General features: G+C 39.3%; 6 non-coding genes across 6 annotated transcripts; all 6 read right to left on the reverse strand.

Moving 5' to 3' along the window:
• Positions 1 to 6,449: 6,449 nt before the first annotated feature.
• On the reverse strand, positions 6,450 to 6,522 carry Trnaa-agc (transfer RNA alanine (anticodon AGC)). Its single transcript has one exon. It is a non-coding gene; the product is annotated as a tRNA-Ala (tRNA).
• Positions 6,523 to 11,354: 4,832 nt separating this feature from the next.
• Positions 11,355 to 11,427, reverse strand: Trnaa-ugc (transfer RNA alanine (anticodon UGC)). Its single transcript has one exon. It is a non-coding gene; the product is annotated as a tRNA-Ala (tRNA).
• Positions 11,428 to 11,794: 367 nt separating this feature from the next.
• Trnaa-agc (transfer RNA alanine (anticodon AGC)) lies at positions 11,795 to 11,867 on the reverse strand. Its single transcript has one exon. It is a non-coding gene; the product is annotated as a tRNA-Ala (tRNA).
• Positions 11,868 to 12,673: 806 nt separating this feature from the next.
• Positions 12,674 to 12,746, reverse strand: Trnaa-agc (transfer RNA alanine (anticodon AGC)). The gene has a single exon. It is a non-coding gene; the product is annotated as a tRNA-Ala (tRNA).
• An 808-nt stretch (positions 12,747 to 13,554) lies between these two features.
• Positions 13,555 to 13,627, reverse strand: Trnaa-agc (transfer RNA alanine (anticodon AGC)). The gene has a single exon. It is a non-coding gene; the product is annotated as a tRNA-Ala (tRNA).
• Positions 13,628 to 16,629: 3,002 nt separating this feature from the next.
• Trnaa-agc (transfer RNA alanine (anticodon AGC)) lies at positions 16,630 to 16,702 on the reverse strand. Its single transcript has one exon. It is a non-coding gene; the product is annotated as a tRNA-Ala (tRNA).
• Positions 16,703 to 23,154: the final 6,452 nt, after the last annotated feature.

The raw sequence follows: 23,154 nt of genomic DNA on the forward strand, positions 1-23,154 counted from the left end.
CGTGGTATTGCTCCCCATACTTCTGGCTTGATAAGTGGGCGCTCTTCCATTTGACCTACATCCCATGTTTATCATTTCTCGTGGAATTTTTTTTTCGCTTAGTCAACAACTATGAAGTTTTTCTTTTCGTTCGCAGAAAATCTACTTGTTAGGAAATTCAATATGCAATAGATTATCTGGAGATAGTCATTACCATTTGATGAGTGACTCAAGTTTTTGGAGATGCGGGGCATTGATCACCGTACCTCTCGCTTGCTAAGCGAGCGCTCTACCATTTGAGCTACATCCCCATGATTTATAACTGTCGAGGAAGCTTTTGTTTCAGTCGGCAAACAAGAGGTTATAAATTTTCTGGGAAGGTATTTCTTGTATAAGATTTCAATATTCAGTAGTTTTTTGAAGAAAGTTAATTAAAAACTCGATGTCCTTAACTTTGGAGATGCGTGGTATTGCTCCCCATACTTCTGGCTTGATAAGTGGGCGCTCTTCCATTTGACCTACATCCCATGTTTATCATTTCTCGTGGAATTTTTTTTTCGCTTAGTCAGCAACTATGAAGTTTTTCTTTTCGTTCGCAGAAAATCTACTTGTTAGGAAATTCAATATGCAATAGATTATCTGGAGATAGTGATTACCATTTGATGAGTGACTCTAGATTTGGAGATCCGGTGCATTGATCCCCGTACCTCTCCCATGCTAAGCGAGCGCTCTACTATTTGAGCTACATCCCCACGATTTATAACAGTCGAGGAAGCTTTTGTTTCAGTCGGCAAACAGGAGGTTAAAGTTTTTCTTGGAAGGTATTTCTTGTATAAAACTTCAATATTCAGTAGTTTTCTGAAGAAAGTTAATAAATTTCTCGATGACCTTAACTTCGGAGATGCGGGGTATTGCTCCCCGTACTTCTGGCTTGATAAGTTGGCGCTCTACCATTTGAGCTACATCCCCATGATTTATTACTGTCGAGGAAGCTTTTGTTTCAGTCGGCAAACAAGAGGTTATAAATTTTCTGGGAAGGTATTTCTTGTATAAGATTTCAATAATCAGTAGTTTCCTGAAGAAAGTTAATCAAATACTCGATGTCCTTAACTTTGGAGATTCGGGGTATTGCTCCCCGTACTTCTGGCTTGATAAGTGGGCGCTGTTCCATTTGACCTACATCCCATGTTTATCAAATCTCGGGGAATTTTTTTTTCGCTTAGTCAGCAACTATGAAGTTTTTCTTTTCGTTCGCAGAAAATCTACTTGTTAGGAAATTCAATATGCAATAGATTATCTGGAGATAGTGATTACCATTTGATGAGTGACTCAAGTTTTTGGAGATGCGGGGCATTGATCACCGTACCTCTCGCTTGCTAAGCGAGCGCTCTACCATTTGAGCTACATCCCCATGATTTATAACTGTCGAGGAAGCTTTTCTTTCAGTCGGCAAACAAGAGGTTATAAATTTTCTTGGAAAATATTTCTTGTATAAAACTTCAATATTCAGTAGTTTTCTGAAGAAAGTTAATAAATTTCTCGATGACCTTAACTTCGGAGATGCGGGGTATTGCTCCCCGTACTTCTGGCTTGATAAGTGGGCGCTCTACCATAGATGCGGGGTATTGCTCCCCGTACTTCTGGCTTGATAAGTGGGCGCTCTACCATTTGAGCTACATCCCATGTTTATCATTTCTCGTGGAATTTTTTTTTCGCTTAGTCAGCAACTATGAAGTTTTTCTTTTCGTTCGCAGAAAATCTACTTGTTAGGAAATTCAATATGCAATAGATTATCTGGAGATAGTGATTACCATTTGATGAGTGACTCTAGATTTGGAGATCCGGTGCATTGATCCCCGTACCTCTCGCATGCTAAGCGAGCGCTCTACTATTTGAGCTACATCCCCACGATTTATAACTGTCGAGGAAGCTTTTCTTTCAGTCGGCAAACAAGAGGTTATAAATTTTCTTGGAAAATATTTCTTGTATAAAACTTCAATATTCAGTAGTTTTCTGAAGAAAGTTAATAAATTTCTCGATGACCTTAACTTCGGAGATGCGGGGTATTGCTCCCCGTACTTCTGGCTTGATAAGTGGGCGCTCTACCATAGATGCGGGGTATTGCTCCCCGTACTTCTGGCTTGATAAGTGGGCGCTCTACCATTTGAGCTACATCCCATGTTTATCATTTCTCGTGGAATTTTTTTTTCGCTTAGTCAGCAACTATGAAGTTTTTCTTTTCGTTCGCAGAAAATCTACTTGTTAGGAAATTCAATATGCAATAGATTATCTGGAGATAGTGATTACCATTTGATGAGTGACTCTAGATTTGGAGATCCGGTGCATTGATCCCCGTACCTCTCGCATGCTAAGCGAGCGCTCTACTATTTGAGCTACATCCCCACGATTTATAACTGTCGAGGAAGCTTTTGTTTCAGTCGGCAAACAAGAGGTTATAAATTTTCTGGGAAGGTATTTCTTGTATAAGATTTCAATATTCAGTAGCTTTCTGAAGTAAGTTAATTAAAAACTGGATGACCTTAGCTTTGGAGATACGGGGTATTGCTCCCCGTACTTCTGGCTTGATAAGTGGGCGCTCTTCCATTTGACCTACATCCCATGTTTATCATTTCTCGTGGAATTTTTTTTTCGCTTAGTCAGCAACTATGAAGTTTTTCTTTTCGTTCGCAGAAAATCTACTTGTTAGGAAATTCAATATGCAATAGATTATCTGGAGATAGTGATTACCATTTGATGAGTGACTCTAGATTTGGAGATCCGGTGCATTGATCCCCGTACCTCTCGCATGCTAAGCGAGCGCTCTACTATTTGAGCTACATCCCCACGATTTATAACAGTCGAGGAAGCTTTTGTTTCAGTCGGCAAACAGGAGGTTAAAGTTGTTCTTGGAAGGTATTTCTTGTATAAAACTTCAATATTCAGTAATTTTCTGAAGAAAGTTAATAAATTTCTCGATGACCTTAACTTCGGAGATGCGGGGTATTGCTCCCCGTACTTCTGGCTTGATAAGTGGGCGCTCTACCATTTGAGCTACATCCCCATGATTTATAACTGTCGAGGAAGCTTTTGTTTCAGTCGGCAAACAAGAGGTTATAAATTTTCTGGGAAGGTATTTCTTGTATAAGATTTCAATATTCAGTAGCTTTCTGAAGTAAGTTAATTAAAAACTGGATGACCTTAACTTTGGAGATACGGGGTATTGCTCCCCGTACTTCTGGCTTGATAAGTGGGCGCTGTTCCATTTGACCTACATCCCATGTTTATCAAATCTCGGGGAATTTTTTTTTCGCTTAGTCAGCAACTATGCAGTTTTTCTTTTCGTTCGCAGAAAATCTTCTTGTTAGGAATTTCAAAATGCAATAGCTTATCAAGAGATAGTCATTACCATTTGATGAGTGACTCAAGTTTTTGGAGATGCGGGGCATTGATCACCGTACCTCTCGCTTGCTAAGCGAGCGCTCTACCATTTGAGCTACATCCCCATGATTTATAACTGTCGAGGAAGCTTCTGTTTCAGTCGGCAAACAAGAGGTTATAAATTTTCTGGGAAGGTATTTCTTGTATAAGATTTCAATATTCAGTAGCTTTCTGAAGTAAGTTAATTAAAAACTCGATGACCTTAATTTTGGAGATGCGGGGTATTGCTCCCCGTACTTCTGGCTTGATAAGTGTGCGCTCTTCCATTTGACCTACATCCCATGTTTATCAAATCTCGCGTAATTTTTTTTCGCTTAGTCAGCAACTATGAAGTTTTTCTTTTCGTTCGCAGAAACTCTACTTGTTAGGAATTTCAATATGCAATAGATTATCTGGAGATAGTGATTACCATTTGATGAGTGACTCAAGTTTTGGAGATGCGGGGTATTGCTCCCCGTACCTCTCGCATGCTACGCGAGCGCTCTACCATTTGAGCTACATCCCCGTGATTTATAACTGTCGAGGAAGCTTTTGTTTCAGTCGGCAAACAAGAGGTTATAAATTTTCTGGGAAGGTATTTCTTGTATAAGATTTCAATATTCAGTAGTTTTTTGAAGAAAGTTAATTAAAAACTCGATTTCCTTAACTTTGGAGATGCGGGGTATTGATCCCCGTACTTCTGGCTTGATAAGTGGGCGCTCTTCCATTTGACCTACATCCCATGTTTATCATTTCTCGCGGAATTGTTTTTTCGCTTAGTCAGCAACTATGAAGTTTTTCTTTTCGTTCGCAGAAAATCTACTTGTTAGGAAATTCAATATGCAATAGATTATCTGGAGATAGTGATTACCATTTGATGAGTGACTCTAGATTTGGAGATCCGGTGCATTGATCCCCGTACCTCTCGCATGCTAAGCGAGCACTCTACTATTTGAGCTACATCCCCACGATTTATAACAGTCGAGGAAGCTTTTGTTTCAGTCGGCAAACAGGAGGTTAAAGTTTTTCTTGGAAGGTATTTCTTGTATAAAACTTCAATATTCAGTAGTTTTCTGAAGAAAGTTAATGAATTTCTCGATGACCTTAACTTCGGAGATGCGGGGTATTGCTCCCCGTACTTCTGGCTTGATAAGTGGGCGCTCTACCAATTGACCTACATCCCATATTTTTCAAATCTCGCGGAATTTTTTTTCGCTTAGTCAGCAACTATGAAGTTTTTCTTTTCGTTCGCAGAAAATCTATTTGTTAGGAATATCAATATGCAATGGTTTATCTGGAGATAGTGATTACCATTTCATGAGTGGCTCTAGTTTTGGAGATGCGGGGCATGCAAGACGGAATCTCTACTATTTGAGCTACATACCCATAATTTAGAACTGTCGAGGAAGCTTTTATTTCAGTCGGCAAACAAGAGGTTATAAATTTTCTGGGAAGGTATTTCTTGTATAAGATTTCAATATTCAGTAGTTTTCTGAAGAAAATTAATTAAAAACTCGATGTCCTTAACTTTGGAGATGCGGAGTATTGCTCCCCGTACTTCTGGCTTGATAAGTGGGCGCTCTACCATTTGACCTTCATCCCATGATTTTCAAATCTCGCGGAAATATTTTTCGCTTAGTCAGCAACTATGAAGTTTTTCTTTTCGTTCGCAGAAAATCTACTTGTTAGGAATTTCAATATGCAATAGATTATCTGGAGATAGTGATTACCATTAGATGAGTGACTCTAGATGTGAAGATGCGGGGCATTGATCCCCGTACCTCTCGCATGCTAAGCGAGCGCTCTACTATTTGAGCTACATCCCCACGATTTATAACAGTCGAGGAAGCTTTTGTTTCAGTCGGCAAACAGGAGGTTAAAGTTTTTCTTGGAAGGTATTTCTTGTATAAGATTTCAATATTCAGTAGTTTTTTGAAGAAAGTTAATTAAAAACTCGATGTCCTTAACTTTGGAGATGCGGGGTATTGATCACCGTACTTCTGGCTCGATAAGTGGGCGCTCTTCCATTTGACCTACATCCCATGTTTATCATTTCTCGCGGAATTTTTTTTTCGCTTAGTCAGCAACTATGAAGTTTTTCTTTTCGTTCGCAGAAAATCTACTTGTTAGGAAATTCAATATGAAATAGATTATCTAGAGATAGTGATTACCATTTGATGAGTGACTCTAGATTTGGAGATCCGGTGCATTGATCCCCGTACCTCTCGCATGCTAAGCGAGCGCTCTACTATTTGAGCTACATCCCCACGATTTATAACAGTCGAGGAAGCTTTTGTTTCAGTCGGCAAACAGGAGGTTAAAGTTTTTCTTGGAAGGTATTTCTTGTATAAAACTTCAATATTCAGTAGTTTTCTGAAGAAAGTTAATGAATTTCTCGATGACCTTAACTTCGGAGATGCGGGGTATTGCTCCCCGTACTTCTGGCTTGATAAGTGGGCGCTCTACCATTTGACCTACATCCCATATTTTTCAAATCTCGCGGAATTTTTTTTCGCTTAGTCAGCAACTATGAAGTTTTTCTTTTCATTCGCAGAAAATCTATTTGTTAGGAATATCAATATGCAATGGATTATCTGGAGATAGTGATTACCATTTCATGAGTGGCTCTAGTTTTGGAGATGCGGGGCATGCAAGACGGAATCTCTACTATTTGAGCTACATACCCATAATTTAGAACTGTCGAGGAAGCTTTTATTTCAGTCGGCAAACAAGAGGTTATAAATTTTCTGGGAAGGTATTTCTTGTATAAGATTTCAATATTCAGTAGTTTTCTGAAGAAAATTAATTAAAAACTCGATGTCCTTAACTTTGGAGATGCGGAGTATTGCTCCCCGTACTTCTGGCTTGATAAGTGGGCGCTCTACCATTTGACCTTCATCCCATGATTTTCAAATCTCGCGGAATTATTTTTCGCTTAGTCAGCAACTATGAAGTTTTTCTTTTCGTTCGCAGAAAATCTACTTGTTAGGAATTTCAATATGCAATAGATTATCTGGAGATAGTGATTACCATTAGATGAGTGACTCTAGATGTGAAGATGCGGGGCATTGATCCCCGTACCTCTCGCATGCTAAGCGAGCGCTCTACCATTTGAGCTACATCCCCATGATTTACACCTGTCGAGGAAGCTTTTGTTTCAGTCGGCAAACAAGAGGTTAAAATTTTTCTTGGAAGTTATTTCTAGTATAAGACTTCAATATTCAGTAGTTTTCTGAAGAAGGTTAATTAATTGCTCGATGTCCTTAACTTCGGAGATGCGGAGTATTGCTCCCCGTACTTCTGGCTTGCTAAGTAGGCGCTCTACCATTTGACCTACATCGCATGTTTATCAATTCTCGCGAAATTTTTTTTGGATTAGTCAGCAACTAAGAAGTTTTTCTTTTCGTTAGCAGAAAATTACTTGTTACGAAATTCAATATGCAATAGATTATCTGGAGATAGTGATTACCATTTGATGAGTGGCTCTAGCTTTGGAGATGCGGGGCAGCGATCCCCGTACCTCTCGCATGCAAAGCGAGAGCTCTACTATTTGAGCTACATCCCCATAATTTAGAACTGTCGAGGAAGCTTTTGTTTCAGTCGGCAAACAAGAGGTTACAAATTTTCTGGGAAGGTATTTCTTGTATAAGATTTCAATATTCAGTAGTGCTCTGAAGAAAGTTAATTAAAAACTCGATATCCTTAACTTTGGAGATGCGGGGTATTGCTCCCCGTACTTCTGGCTTGATAAGTGGTCGCTCTACCATTTGACCTACATCCCATGTTTATCAAATCTCGCGGAATTTTTTTTCGCTTAGTCAGCGACTATGAAGTTTTTTTTTCGTTCGCAGAAAATCTACTTGTTAGGAATTTCAATATGCAATAGATTATCTGGAGATAATGATTCCCATTTGATGAGTGACTCTAGATTTGGAGATGCGGGGCATTGATCCCCGTACCTCTCGCATGCTTAGCGAGCGCTCTACTATTTGAGCTACATCCCCATGATTTATAACTGTCGAGGAAGCTTTTGTTTCAGTCGGCAAACAAGAGGTTAAAATTTTTCTTGGAAGGTATTTCTAGTATAAGACTTCAATATTCAGTAGTTTTCTGAAGAAGGTTAATTAATTGCTCGATGTCCTTAACTTCGGAGATGCGGAGTATTGCTCCCCGTACTTCTGGCTTGCTAAGTAGGCGCTCTACCATTTGACCTACATCGCATGTTTATCAATTCTCGCGAAATTTTTTTTGGATTAGTCAGCAACTAAGAAGTTTTTCTTTTCGTTCGCAGAAAATTACTTGTTACGAAATTCAATATGCAATAGATTATCTGGAGATAGTGATTACCATTTGATGAGTGGCTCTAGCTTTGGAGATGCGGGGCAGCGATCCCCGTACCTCTCGCATGCAAAGCGAGAGCTCTACTATTTGAGCTACATCCCCATAATTTAGAACTGTCGAGGAAGCTTTTGTTTCAGTCGGCAAACAAGAGGTTACAAATTTTCTGGGAAGGTATTTCTTGTATAAGATTTCAATATTCAGTAGTGCTCTGAAGAAAGTTAATTAAAAACTCGATATCCTTAACTTTGGAGATGCGGGGTATTGCTCCCCGTACTTCTGGCTTGATAAGTGGTCGCTCTACCATTTGACCTACATCCCATGTTTATCAAATCTCGCGGAATTTTTTTTCGCTTAGTCAGCGACTATGAAGTTTTTTTTTCGTTCGCAGAAAATCTACTTGTTAGGAATTTCAATATGCAATAGATTATCTGGAGATAATGATTCCCATTTGATGAGTGACTCTAGATTTGGAGATGCGGGGCATTGATCCCCGTACCTCTCGCATGCTTAGCGAGCGCTCTACTATTTGAGCTACATCCCCATGATTTATAACTGTCGAGGAAGCTTTTGTTTCAGTCGGCAAACAAGAGGTTAAAATTTTTCTTGGAAGGTATTTCTAGTATAAGACTTCAATATTCAGTAGTTTTCTGAAGAAGGTTAATTAATTGCTCGATGTCCTTAACTTCGGAGATGCGGAGTATTGCTCCCCGTACTTCTGGCTTGCTAAGTAGGCGCTCTACCATTTGACCTACATCGCATGTTTATCAATTCTCGCGAAATTTTTTTTGGATTAGTCAGCAATTATGAAGTTTTTCTTTTCGTTCGCAGAAAATTGGGATTATCTGCAGATAGTGATTACCATTTGATGAGTGGCTCTAGTTTTGGAGATGCCGGGCGTCGATCCCCGTACCTCTCGAATACATAGCGAGCACTCTACCATTTGACCTACATCCCATGTTTATCAAATCTCGCGGATTTTTTTTTCGCTTAGTCAGCAATTATGAAGTTTTTCTTTTCGTTCGCAGAAAATTGGGATTATCTGCAGATAGTGATTATCATTTGATGAGTGGATCTAGTTTTGGAGATGCCGGGAATCGATCCCCGTACCTCTCGAATACATAGCGAGCACTCTACCATTTGAGCTACATCCCCATAGTTTAGAACTGTCGAGGAAGCTTTTGTTTCAGTCGGCAAAAAAGAGGTTAAAATTTTTCTTGGAAGGTATTTCTTGTATAAAACTTGAATATTCAGTAGTTTTCTGAAGAAAGTTAATTAATTGCTCGATGACCTTAACTTCGGAGATGCGGGGTATTGCTCCCCGTACTTCTGGCTTGCTAAGTAGGCGCTCTACCATTTGACCTACATCCCATGTTTATCAAATCTCGCGGAGTTTTTTTTCGCTTAGTCAGCAATTATTTTTTTTTTCTTTTCGTTCGCAGAAAATTGGGATTATCTGCAGATAGTGATTACCATTTGATGAGTGGCTCTAGTTTTGGAGATGCCGGGCGTCGATCCCCGTACCTCTCGAATACATAGCGAGCACTCTACCATTTGACCTACATCCCATGTTTATCAAATCTCGCGGATTTTTTTTTTTCGCTTAGTCAGCAATTATGAAGTTTTTCTTTTCGTTCGCAGAAAATTGGGATTATCTGCAGATAGTGATTATCATTTGATGAGTGGATCTAGTTTTGGAGATGCCGGGCATCGATCCCCGTACCTCTCGAATACATAGCGAGCACTCTACCATTTGAGCTTCATCCCCATAGTTTAGAACTGTCGAGGAAGCTTTTGTTTCAGTCGGTAAACAAGAGGTTAAAATTTTTCTTGGAAGGTATTTCTTGTATAAAACTTCAATATTCAGTAGTTTTCTGAAGAAAGTTATTTAATTTCTCGATGACCTTAACTTCGGAGATGCGGGGTATTGCTCCCCGTACTTCTGGCTTGCTAAGTAGGCGCTCTACCATTTGACCTACATCCCATGTTTATCAAATCTCGCGGAGTTTTTTTTCGCTTAGTCAGCAATAATGAAGTTTTTCTTTTCGTTCGCAGAAAATTGGGATTATCTGCAGATAGTGATTACCATTTGATGAGTGGCTCTAGTTTTGGAGATGCCGGGCGTCGATCCCCGTACCTCTCGAATACATAGCGAGCACTCTACCATTTGACCTACATCCCATGTTTATCAAATCTCGCGGATTTTTTTTTCGCTTAGTCAGCAATTATGAAGTTTTTCTTTTCGTTCGCAGAAAATTGGGATTATCTGCAGATAGTGATTATCATTTGATGAGTGGATCTAGTTTTGGAGATGCCGGGCATCGATCCCCGTACCTCTCGAATACATAGCGAGCACTCTACCATTTGAGCTACATCCCCATAGTTTAGAACTGTCGAGGAAGCTTTTGTTTCAGTCGCCAAACAAGAGGTTAAAATTTTCTGGGAAGGTGTTTCTTGTATAAGATTTCAATATTCAGTAGTTTTCTGAAAAAAATTAATTAAAAACTCGATGTCCTTAACTTTGGAGATGCGGGGTATTGCTCCCCCTACTTCTGGCTTGATAAGTGGGCGCTCTACCATTTGACCTACATCCCATGTTTAGCAAACCTCGCGGAATTTTTTTTCGCTTAGTCAGCAACTATGGAGTTTTTCTCTTCGTTCGCAGAAAATCTACTCGTTAGGAATTTCAATATGCAAAAGATTATCTGGAGATAGTGTTTACCAGTTAATGAGTGACTCTAGATTTGGAGATGCGGGGCATTAATCCCGGTACCTCTCGCATGCTAAGCGAGCGCTCTACCATTTGAGCTACATCCCCATGATTTATAACTGTCGAGGAAGCTTTTGTTTCAGTCGGCAAACAAGAGATTAACATTTTTCTTGGAAGGTATTTTTTGTATAAGACTTCAATATTCAGTAGTTTTCTGAAGAAAGTTAAATAATTGCTCGATGTCCTTAACTTCGGAGATGCGGGGTATTGCTCCCCGTACTTCTGGCTTGCTAAGAAGGCGCTCTACCATTTGACCTACATTCCATGTTTATCAAATCTCGCGGAATTTTTTTCGCTTAGTCAGCAACTATGAAGTTTTTTTTTCGTTCGCAGAAAATCTACTTGTTAGGAATTTCAATATGCAATAGATTATCTGCAGATAGTGATTACCATTTGATGAGTGGCTCTAGTTTTGGAGATGCGGGGCATCGATCCCCGTACCTCTCGCATGCAAAGCGAGATCTCTACTATTTGAGCTACATCCCCATAATTTAGAACTGTCGAGGAAGCTTTTGTTTCAGTCGGCAAACAAGAAGTTATAAATTTTTTGTGAAGGTATTTCTTGTATAAGATTTCAATATTTAGTAGTTTTCTGAAGAAAATTAATTAAAAACTCGATGTCCTTAACTTTGGAGATGCGGGTTATTGCTCCCCGTACTTCTGGCTTGATAAGTGTGCGCTCTACCATTTGACCTACATCCCAAGGTTTTCAAATCTCGCGGAATTTTTTTTCGCTCAGTCAGCAACTATGAAGTTTTTTTCGTTCGCAGAAAATCTACTTGTTAGGAATTTCAATATGCCATAGATTATCTGCAGATAGTGATTACCATTTGATGAATGGCTCTAGTTTTGGAGATGCGGGGCATCGATCCCCGTACCTCTCGCATGCAAAGCGAGCGCTCTACCATTTGAGCTACATCCCCATAGTTTAGAACTGTCGAGGAAGCTTTTGTTTCAGTCGGCAAACAAGAGGTTAAAATTTTTCATGGAAGGTATTTCTTGTGTAAGACTTCAATATTCAGTAGTTTTCTGAAAAAGGTTAATTAATTGCTCGATGTCCTTAATTTCGGAGATATGGGGTATTGCTCCCCGTACTTCTGGCTTGATAAGTGGGCGCTCTTCCATTTGACCTACATCCCATGTTTATCAAATCTCGCGCAATTTTTTTTCGCTTAGTCAGCAACTATGAAGTTTTTCTTTTCGTTCGCAGAAAATCTTCTTGTTAGGAATTTCAATATGCAATAGATTGTCTGGAGATAGTGATTACCATTTGATGAGTGACTCAAGTTTTGGAGATGCGGGGCATTGATCCCCGTACCTCTCGCATGCTAAGCGAGCGCTCTACCATTTGAGCTACATCCCCATGCTTTAAAACTGTCGAGGAAGCTTTTGTTTCAGTCGGCAAACAAGAGGTTATAAATTTTCTGGGAAGGTATTTCTTGTATAAGATTTCAATATTCAGTAGTTTTCTGAAGAAAGTTAATTAAAAACTCGATGACCTTAACTTTGGAGATGCGGGGTATTGCTCCACGTACTTCTGGCTTGATAAGTGGGCGCTCTTCCATTTGACCTACATCCCATTTTTATCAAATCTCGCGGAATTTTTTTTCGCTTAGTCAGCAACTATGAAGTTTTCTTTTCGTTCGCAGAAAATCTACTTGTTAGGAATTTCAATATGCAATAGATTATCTGGAGATAGAGATTACCATTTGATGAGTGACTCAAGTTTTGGAGATGCGGGGCATTGATCCCCGTACCTCTAGAATGCTAAGCGAGCTCTCTACCATTTGAGCTACATCCCCATGATTGATAACTGTCGAGGAAGCTTTTGTTTCAGTCCGCAAACGAGAGGTTAAAATTTTTCATGGAAGGTATTTCTTGTATAAGACTTCAATATTCAGTAGTTTTCTGAAAAAGTATAATTAATTGCTCGATGTCCTTAATTTCGGAGATATGGGGTATTGCTCCCCGTACTTCTGGCTTGATAAGTGGGCGCTCTTCCATTTGACCTACATCCCATGTTTATCAAATCTCGCGGAATTTTTTTTCGCTTAGTCAGCAACTATGAAGTTTTTCTTTTCGTTCGCAGAAAATCTTCTTGTTAGGAATTTCAATATGCAACAGATTATCTGGAGATAGTGATTACCATTTGATGAGTGACTCAAGTTTTGGAGATGCGGGGCATTGATCCCCGTACCTCTCGCATGCTAAGCGAGCGCTCTACCATTTGAGCTACATCCCCATGATTTATAACTGTCGAGGAAGCTTTTTTTTCAGTCGGCAAACAAGAGGTTATAAATTTTGTGGGAAGGTATTTCTTGTATAAGATTTCAATATGCAGTAGTTTTCTGAAGAAAGTTAATTAAAAACTCGATGACCTTAACTTTGGAGATGCGGGGTATTGCTCCACGTACTTCTGGCTTGATAAGTGGGCGCTCTTCCATTTGACCTACATCTCAGTTTATCAAATCTCGCGGAATTTTTTTTCGCTTAGTCAGCAACTATGAAGTTTTCTTTTCGTTCGCAGAAAATCTACTTGTTAGGTATTTTAATATGCAATAGATGATTATCTGGAGATAGAGATTACCATTTGATGAGTGACTCAAATTTTGGAGATGCGGGGCATTGATCCCCCTACCTCTAGAATGCTAAGCGAGCTCTCTACCATTTGAGCTACATCCCAATGATTTATAACTGTCGAGGAAGCTTTTGTTTCAGTCGGCAAACAAGAGGCTAAAATTTTTCTTGAAAGGTATTTCTTGTATAAGACTTCAATATTCAGTAGTTTTCTGAAAAAGGTTAATTAATTGCTCGATGTCCTTAATTTCGGAGATGCGGGGTATTGCTCCACGTACTTCTGGCTTGATAAGTGGGCGCTCTTCCATTTGACCTACATCCCATGTTTATCAAATCTCGCGGAATTTTTTTTCGCTTAGTCAGCAACTATGAAGTTTTTCTTTTCGTTCGCAGAAAATCTTCTTGTTAGGAATTTCAATATGCAACAGATTATCTGGAGATAGTGATTACCATTTGATGAGTGACTCAAGTTTTGGAGATGCGGGGCATTGATCCCCGTACCTCTCGCATGCTAAGCGAGCGCTCTACCATTTGAGCTACATCCCCATGATTTATAACTGTCGAGGAAGCTTTTGTTTCAGTCGGCAAACAAGAGGTTATAAATTTTGTGGGACGGTATTTCTTGTATAAGATTTCAATATGCAGTAGTTTTCTGAAGAAAGTTAATTAAAAACTCGATGACCTAAACTTTGGAGATGCGGGGTATTGCTCCACGTACTTCTGGCTTGATAAGTGGGCGCTCTTCCATTTGACCTACATCTCAGTTTATCAAATCTCGCGGAATTTTTTTTCGCTTAGTCAGCAACTATGAAGTTTTCTTTTCGTTCGCAGAAAATCTACTTGTTAGGAATTTTAATATGCAATAGATGATTATCTGGAGATAGAGATTACCATTTGATGAGTGACTCAAATTTTGGAGATGCGGGGCATTGATCCCCGTACCTCTAGAATGCTAAGCGAGCTCTCTACCATTTGAGCTACATCCCAATGATTTATAACTGTCGAGGAAGCTTTTGTTTCAGTCGGCAAACAAGAGGCTAAAATTTTTCTTGAAAGGTATTTCTTGTATAAGACTTCAATATTCAGTAGTTTTCTGAAAAAGGTTAATTAATTGCTCGATGTCTTTAATTTCGGAGATGCGGGGTATTGCTCCACGTACTTCTGGCTTGATAAGTGGGCGCTCTTCCATTTGACCTACATCCCATTTTATCAAATCTCGCGGAATTTTTTTTCGCTTAGTCAGCAACTATGAAGTTTTCTTTTCGTTCGCAGAAAATCTATTTGTTAGGATTTTCAATATGCAATAGATTATCTGGAGATAGAGATTACCATTTGATGAGTGACTCAAGTTTTGGAGATGCGAGGCATTGATCCCCGTACCTCTAGAATGCTAAGCGAGCTCTCTACCATTTGAGCTACATCCCAATGATTTATAACTGTCGAGGAAGCTTTTGTTTCAGTCGGCAAACAAGAGGCTAAAATTTTTCTTGAAAGGTATTTCTTGTATAAGACTTCAAATTCAGTAGTTTTCTGAAAAAGGTTAATTAATTGCTCGATGTCCTTAATTTCGGAGATATGGGGTATTGCAACCCGTACTTCTGGCTTGTTAAGTGGGCGCTCTTCCATTTGACCTACATCCCATGTTTATCAAATCTCGCGGAATTTTTTTTCGCTTAGTCAGCAACTATGAAGTTTTCTTTTCGTTCGCAGAAAATCTATTTGTTAGGATTTTCAATATGCAATAGATTATCTGGAGATAGAGATTACCATTTCATGAGTGTCTCAAGTTTTGGAGATGCGGGGCATTGATCCCCGTATCTCTAGAATGCTAAGCGAGCTCTCTACCATTTGAGCTACATCCCAATGATTTATAACTGTCGAGGAAGCTTTTGTTTCAGTCGGCAAACAAGAGGCTAAAATTTTTCTTGAAAGGTATTTCTTGTATAAGACTTCAATATTCAGTAGTTTTCTGAAAAAGGTTAATTAATTGCTCGATGTCCTTAATTTCGGAGATATGGGGTATTGCAACCCGTACTTCTGGCTTGTTAAGTGGGCGCTCTTCCATTTGACCTACATCCCATGTTTATCAAATCTCGCGGAATTTTTTTTCGCTTAGTCAGCAACTATGAAGTTTTTTCTTCTCGTTCGCAGAAAATCTATTTGTTAGGATTTTCAATATGCAATAGATTATCTGGAGATAGAGATTACCATTTGATGAGTGACTCAAGTTTTGGAGATGCGAGGCATTGATCACCGTACCTCTAGAATGCTAAGCGAGCTCTCTACCATTTGAGCTACATCCCAATGATTTATAACTGTCGAGGAAGCTTTTGTTTCAGTCGGCAAACAAGAGGCTAAAATTTTTCTTGAAAGGTATTTCTTGTATAAGACTTCAATATTCAGTAGTTTTCTGAAAAAGGTTAATTAATTGCTCGATGTCCTTAATTTCGGAGATATGGGGTATTGCAACCCGTACTTCTGGCTTGTTAAGTGGGCGCTCTTCCATTTGACCTACATCCCATGTTTATCAAATCTCGCGGAATTTTTTTTCGCTTAGTCAGCAACTATGAAGTTTTTTCTTCTCGTTCGCAGAAAATCTACTTGTTAGGAATTTCAATATGCAATAGATTATCTGGAGATAGTGATTGCCATTTTATGAGTGGCTCTAGTTTTGGAGATGCGGGGCATCAATCCCCGTACCTCTCGCATGCTAAGCGAGCGCGCTACCATTTGAGCTACATCCACATGATTTATACCTGTCGAGGAAGCTTTTGTTTCAGTCGGCAAACAAGAGGTTATAAATTTTCTGGGAAGGTATTTCTTGTATAAGATTTCAATATTCAGTAGTTTTCTGATGAAAGTTAATTAAAAACTCGATGACCTTAACTTTGGAGATGCGGGGTATTGCTCCACGTACTTCTGGCTTGATAAGTGGGCGCTCTTCCATTTGACCTACATCCCATTTTATCAAATCTCGCGGAATTTTTTTTCGCTTAGTCAGCAACTATGAAGTTTTCTTTTCGTTCGCAGAAAATCTACTTGTTAGGAATTTCAATATGCAATAGATTATCTGGAGATAGAGATTACCATTTCATGAGTGTCTCAAGTTTTGGAGATGCGGGGCATTGATCCCCGTATCTCTAGAATGCTAAGCGAGCTCTCTACCATTTGAGCTACATCCCAATGATTTATAACTGTCGAGGAAGCTTTTGTTTCAGTCGGCAAACAAGAGGCTAAAATTTTTCTTGAAAGGTATTTCTTGTATAAGATTTCAATATTCAGTAGTTTTCTGATGAAAGTTAATTAAAAACTCGATGACCTTAACTTTGGAGATGCGGGGTATTGCTCCACGTACTTCTGGCTTGATAAGTGGGCGCTCTTCCATTTGACCTACATCCCATTTTATCAAATCTCGCGGAATTTTTTTTCGCTTAGTCAGCAACTATGAAGTTTTCTTTTCGTTCGCAGAAAATCTACTTGTTAGGAATTTCAATATGCAATAGATTATCTGGAGATAGTGATTACCATTTTATGAGTGACTCAAGTTTTGGAGATGCGGGGAATTGATCCCCGTACCTCTCGCATGCTAAGCGAGCGCTCTACCATTTGAGCTACATCCCCATGATTAATAACTGTCGAGGAAGCTTTTGTTTCAGTCGGCAAACAAGAGGTTATAAATTTTCTGGGAAGGTGTTTCTTGTATAAGATTTCAATATTCAGTAGTTTTCAGAAGAAAGTTAAATAATTTCTCGATGTCCTCAACTTTGGAGATGCGGGGTTTCGCTCCCCGTACTTCTGGCTTGCTAAGTGGGCGCTCTTCCATTTGACCTACATCCCATTTTTATCAAATCTCGCGGAATTTTTTTTTCGCTTAGTCAGCAACTATGAAGTTTTTCTTTTCGTTCGCAGAAAATCTATCAATATGCAATAGATTATCTGGAGATAGAGATTACCATTTGATGAGTGACTCAAGTTTTGGAGATGCGGGGCATTGATCCCCGTACCTCTAGAATGCTAAGCGAGCTCTCTACCATTTGACCTACATCCCATGTTTATCAAATCTCGCGGAATTTTTTTTCGCTTAGCCAGCAACTATGAACATTTTCTTTTCGTTCGCAGAAAATTTTCTTCTTAGGATTTTCAATATGCAATAGATTATCTGTAGTTAGTGATTACAATTTAATGAGTGACTCTAGTTTTGGAGATGCGGGGCATCGATCCCCGTACCTCTCGCATGCAAATCGAGCGCTCTACCATTTGAGCTACATCCCCATAATTTACAACTGTCGAGGAAGCTTTTGTTTCAGTCGGCAAACAAGAGGTTATAAAATTTCTGGGAAGGTATTTCTTGTATAGGATTTCAATATTCAGTAGTTTTCTGAAGAAAATTAATTAAAAACTCGATGTCCTTAACTTTGGTCCCCGTACTTCTGGCTTGATAAGTGGGCGCTCTTCCATTTGACCTACATCCCATGTTTATCAAATCTCGCGGAATTTTTTTTCGCTTAGTCAGCAACTATGTAGTTTTTCTTTTCGTTCGCAGAAAATCTACTTGTTAGGAATTTCAATATGCAATAGATTATCTGGAGATAGTGATTACCATTTGATGAGTGGCTCTTGTTTTGGAGATGCGGGGCATCGATCCCCGTACCTCTCGCATGCAAATCGAGCGCTCTACCATTTGAGCTACATCCCCATAATTTACAACTGTCGAGGAAGCTTTTGTTTCAGTCGGCAAACAAGAGGTTAAAATTTTTCTTGGAAAGTATTTCTTGTATAAGACTTCAATATTCAGTAGTTTTCTGAAGAAATTTAAATAATTTCTCGATGTCCTCAACTTTGGAGATGCGGGGTTTCGCTCCCCGTACTTCTGGCTTGCTAAGTGGGCGCTCTACCATTTGACCAACATCCCAGGTTTATCAAATCTCGCGGAATTTTTTTTCGCTTAGTCAGCAACTATGAACTTTTTCTTTTCGTTCGCAGAAAATCTATTTGTTAGGAATTTCGATATGCAAGAGATTATCTGGAGATAGTGATTACCATTCGATGAGTGCCTCAAGTTTTGGAGATGCGGTGCATTGATCCCCGAACGTCTCGCATGCTAAGCGAGCGCTCTACCATTTGAGCTACATCCCCATGATTTATTACTGTCGAGGAAGCTTTTGTTTCAGTCGGCAAACAAGAGGTTATAAATTTTCTGGGAAGGTGTTTCTTGTATAAGATTTCAATATTCAGTAGTTTTCAGAAGAAAGTTAAATAATTTCTCGATGTCCTCAACTTTGGAGATGCGGGGTTTCGCTCCCCGTACTTCTGGCTTGCTAAGTGGGCGCTCTTCCATTTGACCTACATCCCATTTTTATCAAATCTCGCGGAATTTTTTTTTCGCTTAGTCAGCAACTATGAAGTTTTTCTTTTCGTTCGCAGAAAATCTATCAATATGCAATAGATTATCTGGAGATAGAGATTACCATTTGATGAGTGACTCAAGTTTTGGAGATGCGGGGCATTGATCCCCGTACCTCTAGAATGCTAAGCGAGCTCTCTACCATTTGACCTACATCCCATGTTTATCAAATCTCGCGGAATTTTTTTTCGCTTAGCCAGCAACTATGAACATTTTCTTTTCGTTCGCAGAAAATTTTCTTCTTAGGATTTTCAATATGCAATAGATTATCTGTAGTTAGTGATTACAATTTAATGAGTGACTCTAGTTTTGGAGATGCGGGGCATCGATCCCCGTACCTCTCGCATGCAAATCGAGCGCTCTACCATTTGAGCTACATCCCCATAATTTACAACTGTCGAGGAAGCTTTTGTTTCAGTCGGCAAACAAGAGGTTATAAAATTTCTGGGAAGGTATTTCTTGTATAGGATTTCAATATTCAGTAGTTTTCTGAAGAAAATTAATTAAAAACTCGATGTCCTTAACTTTGGTCCCCGTACTTCTGGCTTGATAAGTGGGCGCTCTTCCATTTGACCTACATCCCATGTTTATCAAATCTCGCGGAATTTTTTTTCGCTTAGTCAGCAACTATGTAGTTTTTCTTTTCGTTCGCAGAAAATCTACTTGTTAGGAATTTCAATATGCAATAGATTATCTGGAGATAGTGATTACCATTTGATGAGTGGCTCTTGTTTTGGAGATGCGGGGCATCGATCCCCGTACCTCTCGCATGCAAATCGAGCGCTCTACCATTTGAGCTACATCCCCATAATTTACAACTGTCGAGGAAGCTTTTGTTTCAGTCGGCAAACAAGAGGTTAAAATTTTTCTTGGAAAGTATTTCTTGTATAAGACTTCAATATTCAGTAGTTTTCTGAAGAAATTTAAATAATTTCTCGATGTCCTCAACTTTGGAGATGCGGGGTTTCGCTCCCCGTACTTCTGGCTTGCTAAGTGGGCGCTCTACCATTTGACCAACATCCCAGGTTTATCAAATCTCGCGGAATTTTTTTTCGCTTAGTCAGCAACTATGAACTTTTTCTTTTCGTTCGCAGAAAATCTATTTGTTAGGAATTTCGATATGCAAGAGATTATCTGGAGATAGTGATTACCATTCGATGAGTGCCTCAAGTTTTGGAGATGCGGTGCATTGATCCCCGAACGTCTCGCATGCTAAGCGAGCGCTCTACCATTTGAGCTACATCCCCATGATTTATTACTGTCGAGGAAGCTTTTGTTTCAGTCGGCAAACAAGAGGTTAAAATTTTTCTTGGAAAGTATTTTTTGTATAAGACTTCAATATTCAGTAGTTTTCTGAAGAAATTTAATTAATTTCTCGATGTCCTTAACTTTGGAGATGCGGGGTTTTGCTCCTCGTACTTCTGGCTTGCTAAGTGGGCGCTCTTCCGTTTGACCTACAATCCCATGTTTATCAAATCTCGCGGAATTTTTTTTCGCTTAGTCAGCAACTATCAAGTTTTTCTTTTCGTTCGCAGAAAATCTACTTGTTAGGAATTTCAATATGCAATAGATTATCTGGAGATAGTGATTACCATTTAATGAGTGCCTCAAGTTTTGGAGATGCGGTGCATTGATCCCCGAACGTCTCGCATGCTAAGCGAGCGCTCTACCATTTGAGCTACATCCCCATGATTTATTACTGTCGAGGAAGCTTTTGTTTCAGTCGGCAAACAAGAGGTTAAAATTTTTCTTGGAAAGTATTTCTTGTATAAGACTTCAATATTCAGTAGTTTTCTGAAGAAATTTAAATAATTTCTCGATGTCCTCAACTTTGGAGATGCGGGGTTTCGCTCCCCGTACTTCTGGCTTGCTAAGTGGGCGCTCTACCATTTGACCTACATCCCAGGTTTATCAAATCTCGCGGAATTTTTTTTCGCTTAGTCAGCAACTATGAACTTTTTCTTTTCGTTCGCAGAAAATCTATTTGTTAGGAATTTCGATATGCAAGAGATTATCTGGAGATAGTGATTACCATTCGATGAGTGGCTCTAGTTTTGGAGATGCGGGTCTTCGATCCCCGTACCTCTCGCATGCAAAGCCAGCGCTCTATCATTTGAGCTACATCCCCAGGATTTATAACTGTCGAGGAAGCTTTTGTTTCAGTCGGCAAACAAGATGTTAAAATTTTTCTTGGAAAGTATTTTTTGTATAAGACTTCAATATTCAGTAGTTTTCTGAGGAAATTTATTTAATTTCTCGATGTCCGTAACTTTGGAGATGCGGGGTTTTGCTCCTCGTACTTCTGGCTTGCTAAGTGGGCGCTCTTCCGTTTGACCTACAATCCCATGTTTATCAAATCTCGCGGAATTTTTTTTCGCTTAGTCAGCAACTATCAAGTTTTTCTTTTCGTTCGCAGAAAATCTACTTGTTAGGAATTTCAATATGCAATAGATTATCTGGAGATAGTGATTACCATTTAATGAGTGCCTCAAGTTTTGGAGATGCGGTGCATTGATCCCCGAACGTCTCGCATGCTAAGCGAGCGCTCTACCATTTGAGCTACATCCCCATGATTTATAACTGCCGAGGAAGCTTTTGTTTCAGTCGGCAAACAAGAGGTTAAAATTTTTCTTGGAAAGTATTTCTTGTATAAGACTTCAATATTCAGTAGTTTTCTGAAGAAATTTAAATAATTTCTCGATGTCCTCAACTTTGGAGATGCGGGGTTTTGCTCCCCGTACTTCTGGATTCCTAAGTGGGCGCTCTACCATTTGAGCTACATCCCATGTTTATCAAATCTCGCGGAATTTTTTTTCGCTTAGTCAGCAACTATGAACTTTTTCTTTTCGTTCGCAGAAAATCTATTTATTAGGAATTTCGATATTCTAGAGATTATCTGAGATAGTGATTACCATTCGATGAGTGGCTCTAGTTTTGGAGATGCGGTGCATTGATCCCCGAACGTCTCGCATGCTAAGCGAGCGCTCTACCATTTGAGCTACATCCCCATGATTTATAACTGTCGAGGAAGCTTTTGTTTCAGTCGGCAAACAAGATGTTAAAATTTTTCTTGGAAAGTATTTTTTGTATAAGACTTCAATATTCAGTAGTTTTCTGAAGAAATTTAATTAATTTCTCGATGTCCTTAACTTTGGAGATGCGGGGTTTTGCTCCTCGTACTTCTGGCTTGCTAAGTGGGCGCTCTTCCGTTTGACCTACAATCCCATGTTTATCAAATCTCGCGGAATTTTTTTTCGCTTAGTCAGCAACTATCAAGTTTTTCTTTTCGTTCGCAGAAAATCTACTTGTTAGGAATTTCAATATGCAATAGATTATCTGGAGATAGTGATTACCATTTAATGAGTGCCTCAAGTTTTGGAGATGCGGTGCATTGATCCCCGAACGTCTCGCATGCTAAGCGAGCGCTCTACCATTTGAGCTACATCCCCATGATTTATAACTGTCGAGGAAGCTTTTGTTTCAGTCGGCAAACAAGAGGTTAAAATTTTTCTTGGAAAGTATTTCTTGTATAAGACTTCAATATTCAGTAGTTTTCTGAAGAAATTTAATTAATTTCTCGATGTCCTTAACTTTGGAGATGCGGGGTCTTGCTCCTCGTACTTCTGGCTTGCTAAGTGGGCGCTCTTCCGTTTGACCTACAATCCCATGTTTATCAAATCTCGCGGAATTTTTTTTCGCTTAGTCAGCAACTATCAAGTTTTTCTTTTCGTTCGCAGAAAATCTACTTGTTAGGAATTTCAATATGCAATAGATTATCTGGAGATAGTGATTACCATTTAATGAGTGCCTCAAGTTTTGGAGATGCGGTGCATTGATCCCCGAACGTCTCGCATGCTAAGCGAGCGCTCTACCATTTGAGCTACATCCCCATGATTTATAACTGTCGAGGAAGCTTTTGTTTCAGTCGGCAAACAAGAGGTTAAAATTTTTCTTGGAAAGTATTTCTTGTATAACACTTCAATATTCAGTAGTTTTCTGAAGAAATTTAAATAATTTCTCGATGTCCTCAACTTTGGAGATGCGGGGTTTTGCTCCCCGTACTTCTGGCTTGCTAAGTGGGCGCTCTACCATTTGACCTACATCCCATGTTTATCAAATGTCGCGGAATTTTTTTTCGCTTAGTCAGCAACTATGAACTTTTTCTTTTCGTTCGCAGAAAATCTATTTGTTAGGAATTTCGATATGCAAGAGATTATCTGGAGATAGTGATTACCATTCGATGAGTGGCTCTAGTTTTGGAGATGCGGGTCTTCGATCCCCGTACCTCTCGCATGCAAAGCCATCGCTCTACCATTTGAGCTACATCCCCATAATTTTAAACTGTCGAGGAAGCTTTGGTTTCAGTCGGCAAACAAGAGATTATAAATTTTCTGGGAAGGTATTTCTTGTAAAAGATTTCAATATTCAGTAGTTTTCTGAAGAAAGTTATTTAAAAACTCGATGTCCTTAACTTTGGAGATGCGGGGTATTGCTCCCCGTACTTCTGGATTGATAAGTGGGCGCTCTACCATTTGACCTACATCCCATGTTTGTCAAATCTCGTGGATTTTTTTTTCGCTCAGTCAGCAACTATGAAGTTTTTTTTTTCGTTCGCAGAAAATCTACTTGATAGGAATTTCAATATGCAGTAGATTATGTGGAAATAGTG

Source organism: Symsagittifera roscoffensis, chromosome 7, assembly GCF_963678635.1.
Source record: "Symsagittifera roscoffensis chromosome 7, txSymRosc1.1, whole genome shotgun sequence".
Lineage (NCBI taxonomy): Eukaryota > Metazoa > Xenacoelomorpha > Acoela > Convolutidae > Symsagittifera > Symsagittifera roscoffensis.